Genomic DNA, 9874 nt, shown 5'->3' with positions numbered 1-9874 from the left:
AAGTGCAATCACACAGCACCTACAGGATGGACAAGGGATCAGACCCAGCCAGCACAAGTTTAGGAAGGGCAGGTCCTGTCTGACCAACCTGATCTCTTTTTATGACCAGGTGACCCACCTGATGGATGAGGGAAGGCTGTGGATGTGGCCTATCTGGACTTCAGCAGAGCCCTTGACACCGTCTCTCACAGCATACTCCTGGGAAAGCTGGCAGCCCACGGACAGGAGCACTCTGTGCTGGGTTAGGAACTGGCTGGAGGGCAGAGCCCAGAGAGTGGTGGTGAACGGTGCTGCATCCAGTTGGCGGCCGGTCACTATTGTGTCCCCTGGGGATCAGTGTTGGGCACAGTTCTGTTTAATATCTTTATTGATAGTCTGGATGAGGGGATTGAGTGTCCCATTAGCAAATTTGCAAGTTGGGGGGGAGTGTTGATCTTCTGGAAGGCAGGAAGGCTCTTCAGAGGGACCTGGACAAGCTGGAGAGATGGTCTGATTCCAACAGGATGAGGTTCAACAGGGCCAAGTGCCTAGGAAGAAATTTTTTACAGAGTGAGTAATCAGACATTGGAATGGGCTGCCCAGGGAGGTGGTGGATTCACCATCCCTGGAGGTTTTTAAGATGAGACTGGATGTGACATTTAGTGCCATGGTCTAGTAACCACGGTGGTGTTGGATCAAGGGTTCGATTTGATGATCTCGGAGGTCTTTTCCAATATTCTATGATTCTATGATTCTTGACTTATTTAGTCTCTTCCTTTTGCATGTCATCAGGCATCCAGGGGTTCAAAACAGTGAAATGTTTTATGACTTTCAAAGTCTTGACTGAGCATAGTTACTAGCTCCCCCTTCCCCCCAAAAAAACACCTGGATTGAACTGCACCTGTTGCATTTAGGAGTTAACCAGGGACAAAAGAAACTGTATCAATTAAAAGAGAGACTTATGGAAAGGCAGTAAATGATCCCTGGAAAATGAGTGACACACAGTTCTCTGCTAGCAGATCCTAAGTACTTGTGCCTACAGTGTGGAGCAGATGATAAATTTAAAGTGTGCATGTGGCTGTTTATTTACATGGTAGGTGGTTTGTGAGAAGGAAAAGTACAAATTTATTAATATTGGAAACCACATTTGCTTTGTTTAGTTCTAAAATAGGCAGTAACTCTAATAGCATGGCATGTGCTCCTGAGTGTTTGAGGTTCACAGATGCCCCTTAGTATGATAGCATGATATATTAATTTTTGAGGGTTTTTTTCCCATTGGACATGACAGTTTGCTGTCCTATGCAAAGATGGGACAGTGTGTAACAGACCAAGTCAGTGTTCAGCATGAACTTTTGTGATTCACAAGCAAACACTACACTGAAAAAACCCTGCCTTGTGGTGCTGAGCATATAGGACTTTGCATTCTGGCTGTTTGACGTTTCCTTGAACATTGAAAGAGGAATTGTGCACACTTGGGAACACCCACCTGTAATGGGGTTGTAGATTTCAGCCTGGGCAGGGCTGGAGGAATTGGGAGAGGGGGTAGCTCTGCGCTAGGGAAGGGAAGGATGGCCTCACCTATGGGAACCACCTCCTGCCTGCGCAGAGAGACCCAAGCTCTCCCCCCAGCAAGGGTGCAAGAGCCATGTTTGCTTCCTAGCCTGAGCCTGATCCCACACAGACACAAAGTCTTAGCACCAGCAGGAATTACTGATAGCAGTCAGCGAGCCCCAACAGCCCCTTGGTATTTGGGAGTTTGGTCTTTAATTCCTGCAGTCTGAGGAAGGCTTCAAAGCCAGACTTCTCACTTACTGCCCTGACACATGGCTACCGTGCCCTCTGCAAGAGGTGAGGTGCTGCTGTTCTCTTGTCAGAGCTGTGTTTTATGTGGACTCCAACCCCTACCAGAAATCCCTGTAGAAAGACTTAGTGGTGACTACATGATACCTAGGGGCTCCATTGCTGGCTCTGAGTGAGCAGGTGTGGACACGTACAAGGAAAAAGCTCTGCTCATCCAGGAAGCTTAATGGCCAAAATTAAGATTATCAATAAAGTTAGGAGTCTGTGGGTTTGCTTGATGGGATTTGGAGGATGACAGTTTTGGATGAATGTGCCTTAAGTCTGCCGATACTCTTATTCTACTGCTAAAGTCCCTTATATGACCTAGTCACGTAATTATTTCCATTCCCTGATTGAATTATGGCAATTAGTAATATTGTTACTGTAGGACAGAAGCTCCAGTAAAGAACTGAGACCTTTAATAATCAGGTTTTGTACAAATAAGGAGCAAGCCGTGACAATCTAGATATAACTCCTGGGACCAGGAATAAAGCTTTAAAAAAGGTCTTTGGGGCTTTGAATTCCCCAGGGAGAGATAGCAGTTGACAGAGAGATTGCAACAAAAAAAAAAGGGATTTGTGAGCTTGAAGATGTCACACATTTTTTCTGTTGAAGCTATGCCTCGTTGCTGTTGTTAACGTGTCACTGTAACACCTGCTGGCCCTGATTAGGATTCCTCTGGGATGGTATAATCACAGAGCACAATGTGGCCACAAAGAAATTACAGCTTATGATCTGCAACATATAAAGGGGCAATAATGATAGACTCAACCCGATTGATGCTGGTTTATCCATACATATGGCCTGCATGGATGCATTTGTGTCTTCATTTACTATTTTGATTTAGCTCTGTAAACATCAGTGCTCCCTTATAACTCCGAGCCTGGCCATTATAAGTTGGTTGCTTTTATGGTGTCATTGAAGAAAATCTCAAATAGGGATTTGAAATAGGAGAAAATAACAGCTTAGGCTACTGTAAACTGGGCTGGCTGAGGCACAGATTTGCATTTAGATTGAGCCTCTTCACATCTTCTCTAAGCAATTGTCAACTCTCTCGTGCCTCAGCCCTAGAAAAGAATTTAAACAGTCCTGCACTGCCAAAAACGGTGTCTTATGCTTTGTAAGATGTACGATAGCTAATCTAAGTAGTCGGGCTTAGCATTTACTTTTCATAATTATTTGTGCAAATACAACTCAGTTATCAAATGTCAGCATTAATCAGACAAAGGATATCAGCATTGCCAAAATAAATGTGTCGTAAAAGTGTTATGTCTGATTATTTGTATTATTCAACCAACACCCAGACGTCCTATTATGTTAAGAGCTACACAAGCATATAAGAAACTGTTCCACCACGAGGGAGGGTATGACTAACTTACGATAAGAGAAAACAATTGGACATTACAAGCAAATAAAAAGAAAGAGAGAGGAGAATTAGGGTGGTCATGATAGTCTGTGACTGCATGTTCCTATGAGAATCATTAGCAAGTTTTAAGTAAAGGAAAAAATGGTTTGATATAAATAAATAAGTAATATGATAACAGTAATCCTTAGTGGGCGTTTGCCTAACCCAATGGAGATTTCTGTGGTATGTACTTAGCTTTCATATGAGGGTCTTATTCTCATTCACGCCATGCCTATTTACACCGTTCTTGTAAGGATCTCCAAATGGCATTGCTCAGACAGCAGAGGACAGAGGAACACAGCCAAAATACTACAGCTGGCCTCATACCACACAAATCTGCCATCTGCACCCAGACATGCACGTGCCCAGGGAGGGTTACAGGGGCTGCATTTCTTTGTTATTAGATGCTTTGTACTGCCAACACAATGTAAAGGGATCTTGGTGTGACTGCAGCATGTTTTCAGTGCCACAGCCCAATTTTGTTTGAGCATTAATGTAAATAAATCACTTTATTAAGATGCATAGTTGAACTGGAGCTGCCTGGGACAGCAAACATTACTGTATGTTTCAATGAGAGGAAGATGAACGGAACACAAAGGTACATGTTTAGAGAAGTATCTACTCTCCAGTCTCCTTTCTGATCTGAGGTCACCCTGCCATGTCATGGGCCTTTAATTATTCTGAGTCTCTATTTATGAAGGGCACTTCCTCAGAAGTCAGGATGAGTTTTAGTCCTCTTTGCCTGCAGGAGGTTTTGGTCAGTGATGCACAGTGATATAACAAGACATCTTAAACATAAAGCATTTAGCAGTTGAAACAAAGTATTTAGTGGGGAAAAAAGATAAATAAGATTTTTTTAAAATATATGTATTCATGTATTTGTAAAGTAAAATTTACAAGGCAACCACAGGAAACTGGGCTCCATCAGGCACTCAAGTGTCTCAGATTAATTCTCCCAGACAATTCCCAGCCTTTTGTGAATGTACTCCTTTTTTCACTTTCCTTATTCTTTTTCCCTCCAGTGCAAAGAAGCCTGGCACTGTCCCTCAGCTATTGTTTGTAGAAAAGTGGCTTATCTTGAGCCATACTTTTCCTTTCATTTTCCTTTTGAATTGAACCGTTCTGTTCATGGGGCAAAGTCAAAACAGGGTACTCATAAATTATCAGAGTGGTTCCCCTTTCATCACAGACATAAACACATTGAAAATCTAGTTGGTGAAGCTGGAATTCCCATATATTCTTGGAATTTATAGCCTAAACTAAGTGAGAATGTGGGTATAGTATCACAAAACAACCATTCTGACATCTTTCAGGTAGGACAACATCCATAATAGTGTTTCCATAATAATTACTATTTCTCACTGTGAAAAACAGCACTTGTCATCTCTTTCACTCTCTAGCATTCTTGTGAAGGAGAATTACTTGAACTGACCAGCAGTGTATTGCCAAAACAAAAACCAAACAAACAAAAAACCCACTAAAAAACAAAACAAACAAAAAAACCACAACAAAAACAAAAACAACAAACAAAACCAAAACCAAAACAAACAAACAAACCCAGAGCAAACCGACTAGGAGCACCACAGCTTGGTAGGAAACACCGATAATGTGTGATGGCCTGACACAAATGCTATATCATTAAAATGTAACAGTAGTATATATTTCATAAGCCATTCTTCTAAATCAACTCAGCCACTTCACATTGCTTCTGGTTATCTCACCCAATCAAGTAAATTAGTAATGCTGCCCACGGAGAGAGAATGAGGGGGCTTACATCTGTCAGCGGGTTTGTTGTGTTTTCCTCTCCTCAGAGTATTTTCTATAATTTTTAAAGGGCTTGGCCCAACTAAGTCCTCCCGGTAGCTCTAATAGATGTACCTATCGGCGGCAGCAAGTGCAATCTTTACCACAAAAGGTACTTTGCCGTGTGACCTGGAAGGCACATCTGGATGCGGGAACCGAACTGTCCGGCAGCAGTGCCAACGGGTGGAAAATGTGAGCACTAACAGAAGCTGAATTTGTCAATAGATTGAAAAAAACCCACCCAACAACAGCATCACATCGCCCGCTGGCTGCCCCGGAGCAGGGCTTTCATCGCCTGCCCACTCGCGGAAGGACCACACCGCCCTGCCGAGGAGATCTGTCCCTCCGCCGGGGACAGGGAGGGACTCTGGCCACCGGCCCCTCTCTGCTGCCGCCCTTAAGCCCCAGCTTTCTCCCGGGGGCTGGAGCCGCCCTGGACTCCCGCCCCCCCGGCAGGCCGCTCATCAGGGCGCTCTCCCGACTGGCGCTGCACACGCCGGCTGCCCGGGGCGGTGCCGTCGAGCTGCTCCCACTTCCTGGAGACCTGTAAATACAGCTCTGGTTTGAATGTTATTTTTTTCACCTCTGCAGCCTTTACAAAGTAAGGACTACCTGTTGCATACTCATGCGGCAGCGCCGGTGCTGCCTATTCGTAGGAATCGTTTACTGGGAGACGGAGGCCAGGGATATCCGAGCGGTCCCGTCCCTTCCCCGGGCAACGTGGCCTGGCACCGGCCCCGGACTGGCACTGCCAGCGCCAGCCGCGTGGTCTCGCCCTGGCCACCCGCCCCGTGGTGCGCGGTGCCCTCAGGCTCCAGAAGCTCCTGGGGCTTTTGCCTTTCGGCGAAATGCCTTGATCCTAGCTGAGCGGAGCGGGGGACAGAGTGCTTCAGGTTGCTGCCCTCCCAAAATGCCCGGGACTGTCCTCCCCAGGGCACGCTGCAGTCTCTACCATTCAGACGTGGGTGATCTGAGCCTCCCAAGGACTTCAGGAGCTAAGCACGCATTCACCGCCTTCGTCTGACAAATAAGGCAGCCACCGCGGCTTCTCCAAGGTCCCGCTGTGCCCGAGCGGAGGCATCGGAAACATCCCGACTAGAGCTGCTCTGCTCTCCCCATTAGGCTGTGCCTCTTTCCCACGCCTGAGCCTCTCCTCCCTTTCATTTACTCTCCAGGTGCTTTGCAAATGTAAGAGCTGTAATTTCATGTCCCCCTGCTCCAAAAGGACAGGTCCACGCCTTTTGTAGTTTAGCCACAGCCAGGAACTTGCTGATGCCGTCGGATACACAGCTCTGCCTCTCGGTGAACCTGTGTCTGCCTTGAGTAGAGAGATAATGCAGTGGGTGTTGTTTTGTTGCTGCCAGTCCCTGGAGAGAGCGTTTTCATGAAGTCTTAGCTCGGGGAAAAGAAACAATAAACGGGCAACACTATACAGTTCATGGCTGGGAAATTAAAATTTCTCCCCAAATGAGGCTCTCTGATAGGAAACGGCGGGCAGAGGCGCCCCTATAATAAAGCGTGCGAGGAAAGTAGTTTGTCGGGCGGGAGGAGAGCAGCCTGGCTGGCTGACAGAGGGGGCGGATCCTGCGCACAGGCGGGCAGAGCCGCGCCGGAGCGGCCCCGGCAGCCGCGGGGCTATTTCAGGAGCCGGGCGGAGGCGGTGGCTGGAGCTGGAGCCAGGGCTGGGGGCAGCGATGGGGTTAGCGGCGCCGGTGGGCTGAGCGGGGGGCTTGCAAGTGGAGGCGGAGGCAGCCGGGAAAACACGCCTTTGCCTCGGATCGAAGGGAAAAGGATCTATTTTTTGGGCTGCATCACAACTTGAGCAGCATCAAGCTGAGCCGGGCAGAGAGGGGAGCGGGAGGGGAAGGAGAGGGAGGAGGAGACGGCTGCCACCGGGGGATTGGGGCTCGATTTATTGAAACAAATCAGTGCTCGGGAGCGAGCGGCGAAAAGGAGGTGGAGAAGAAGGAGGAGGAGGAGGTGGTGGGGGGGCAGGAAGAGGGAGATCGAGAAAGAAAAGTGTGAGGGCTGTGGCTGGAAGAAACAGAAGTGATGAGAGAGCGAGCGGGGAGGCTGGAGGAGGCTGCCCGTCCTGTGCCCCGCAGGGACCGCCGCTCCTGCCGCCGCCGGGCGCCCCCGCGGCCGCCGCTGCCGCCCCGCCGCCCCCGGCCCGCGACATGGAGGCGCTGAATGGCCCCGGACCAGGGCCCGGCGACGCGCTGCGGCCACCACCGCCTTCTCCCGGCCACCACCACCCGCACGCCGAGAAGAAGCGGCCGCACCGCGCCCCGTCGCCCGCCAGACCCTTCCTCAAGGACCTGCACGCCCGCGCCGCCGCCAAGCCGCCGCCCGCGCCCCCCAAGTCCCCCGGCCTCTCGGCCCGGGCGCCCCCTTCGCCGCACCCGGGCGCCCACCCTCCGGCCGCGGGGCTGCTGGCAGCGCCGGGCCGCCTCTCCCGCCGCCCCACCGCCCCGGGGAGCAAGGCGGCCGCCGCCGGCACCGCCGTCGGCAGGGCGGGCGCCAAGGCCGCCCCCTGCGCCAAGCGGGCGGCCCGCGGTCCGGAGCCGGGCCCCGGCGGCCGAGGCGCGGGGCGGCAGCCCGGCGGCGAGGCGGCCCCGCCGCCCGGCAAGGGCAGGAAGGCGAAGCGGGGCGCCGCGGCGGGCAGCGGCCATGCGGTGGCAGCGGCGCTGGCCCGTGTCGGCCACACGGACAGCAGCTCCGACCTCTCCGACTGCCCCTCCGAGCCCCTCTCCGACGAGCAGCGCCTGGCCCCGGCCGCCAGCAGCGACGCCGAGTCCGGCACCGGCTCCAGCGACCGCGAGCGGGAGCCGCCCGCCGCGCATCCCGCCGCTCATCCCGCCGCGCATCCCGCCGCCGAGCCGCCCCGCGCCGGCCCCGGCCCCGGGCGCGGAGCTCCGCCGGCCCCTGGCTCCCGTGGAGATGCGCTGCCTGCGGCCCTGGGCGGGGGGCGAACCCCCAGCCGCGCGGAGCCGCCGCCGGCGGGCCCGGAGGAGCTGCAGCGGGAGGTGGAGGAGCTGCGCTCGGAGAACGAGTACCTCAAGGTGAGCATCGCCCGCGGACCCGCGGTGGGGAAGGGAAGGGGGCGGTAGAGGCGCGACCCCCTCCTGCCCGGTAATGCAGGGACCGCGCTGGGGGTAGCAGGTGGATTAACGCTTCCTGGAGTCACCTTCTGTGGGACCCTCCGCCCCCGCCAGGCCAAATGCCTAATTTCACCCGCCGGAGAGAGACAGGGGCAGGGAGAGCCAGCTGGGCTCCTCACCTCCCCCTCCCCCCGCGAAGCGGGACCGCGGCACGGCTTAAGGGCAAATAAGAGACTTAAACGTATGATCGCGGCTCCCTGCATAGCCCGATTTGTGGGGACTAGATGAACGTCAGTCCGATGCAACATGTACCATGGTAATGTTAACGTTTGGTTGACGTGGTGGTAGCTCAGCATACCCTGACTGTTTCTAAAGCACCACAAACACTTTACTGGTTAGCAGGACTTTGCTTTCCAGGAACTGTTTTCCTCAGTATGACCCTTTAAGAAAAACCAAAACAACCAGTTCCCTCACTTGATGTGGAAAGGATGACAGCATTGTGCGCTTTGTTTATTGTGAACCCATTCGCCGTGAAGTACTAACAGAATTACAAGAGCAGCAATAAAAAGTGTCACTGCATCCTGGTACAGGTAGAAAAATACATCTGTATGCATCCATGCTTGGAGAAACAGAAAAGTTCAATTCAGGCATGCTCTGAGCTGGGTTGACCTGTGGGAACCTTTAGTGGAACTGTATTTATAATCTCATCTTTTGGCACAGCAAAGAAGCTACATCCATAAAGATCTATAAATAAGATAAACTGAGATAATCACATAACCACAGCCACTGTACCATTTGACTGCGTCTGGTGAGAACAATCTTTGTTCCCTGATTTTGGAAACACCCTGTTGTCAAGCAAAATAACCGTGAAAATGCACATGAGTTTTACTTGAAGGACTGGAGTTTGGTGTATAACCTTGGGAGAGAAGAGTGGTAAAGATGCAAACTAGGCTTGTTAAGGGGTTTTGGCTAAGGGACAAGAAATGATGTTCAGCATAGCAAAAGGGTAACAGCAGGGGTGCTGCAAGGTTTTTTGCTGGGTCTGGTGCTGCTTAGTGAACTGGAAAAAGGAACGAGCAATGATACAGCAAAATCTTCAGATGACATTAAGTTTTTCTAGCTTAAGTCAAACTCAGCAAAGACCAGACAGAACTTAATCATAAACTTAACTTCTGTGGAACGAAAAAATGAAGACAGAGGATGGGAAATAAATCTCAGTGTTCAAAATCTGATGCACTTGGAGGGAAGAAGGACTGAGTATGCATTTTTCTGTTTAAGTGTGTTGCATTAACTCATGAGCGTCACGAAAAAAGGAGCAATGAGAACCTGCAGGCAAAAATTATGTTAGATTTCAGTGGGAACTGAAGAGAGAATAATGAAGAAAATCTGATAATGTTTTATAGATCTGTAGCTGTTACACAGGTCAGTGAGTGTACCTGAAATACTGTGGGCACTGCTGGTCATCTAGAAAAGGATAGTAGAGAACTAGACCAATAAAAATTATTGGCTCATAGCAAAGCTTTTATAGCAATCATTGGATGAGAAACTGTGGAGTGTGGTAGGGAAATGTAATAGTCTATAAAAAGATGAGCAGCACAGAGAACCTTTATCATACGCTTCTGTTTTGCTTGACAACCCAGAAGTAAGAGGAGATATAATGAAACTAGAATTGCACTGCCATTAGAAGTCATGGAGTCTGGGAACATCTCTTTGAATTACGGGATTTGCAGAAGTGTAATACTTAAAC

The 9874-nt window shown here is 50.4% G+C and overlaps 1 protein-coding gene across 12 annotated transcripts in view; it reads left to right on the top strand.

Moving 5' to 3' along the window:
- Positions 1–7611: 7611 nt before the first annotated feature.
- The window catches only part of MTCL1 (microtubule crosslinking factor 1), a 105124-nt gene continuing 102861 nt past the window's right edge, over positions 7612–9874 (top strand). For 7 of the 12 annotated variants that reach the window (XM_051772620.1, XM_051772612.1, XM_051772648.1 and 4 more), the window contains exon 1: positions 8001–8088. The gene's annotated coding sequence lies outside the window, so the exon portion shown is untranslated. Of the gene's footprint in view, positions 8089–9874 lie in introns of all 12 variants that reach the window. The other 5 variants (XM_051772666.1, XM_051772655.1, XM_051772676.1 and 2 more) reach the window with 2 other exon arrangements.

This window comes from Manacus candei, unplaced genomic scaffold (genome assembly GCF_025592945.1).
Source record: "Manacus candei isolate 608988 ecotype Guabito, Panama unplaced genomic scaffold, ASM2559294v1 h1tg000008l, whole genome shotgun sequence".
Classification (NCBI taxonomy): Eukaryota; Metazoa; Chordata; class Aves; order Passeriformes; family Pipridae; genus Manacus; species Manacus candei.
This window is presented reverse-complemented; position numbering and strand designations above follow the sequence as displayed.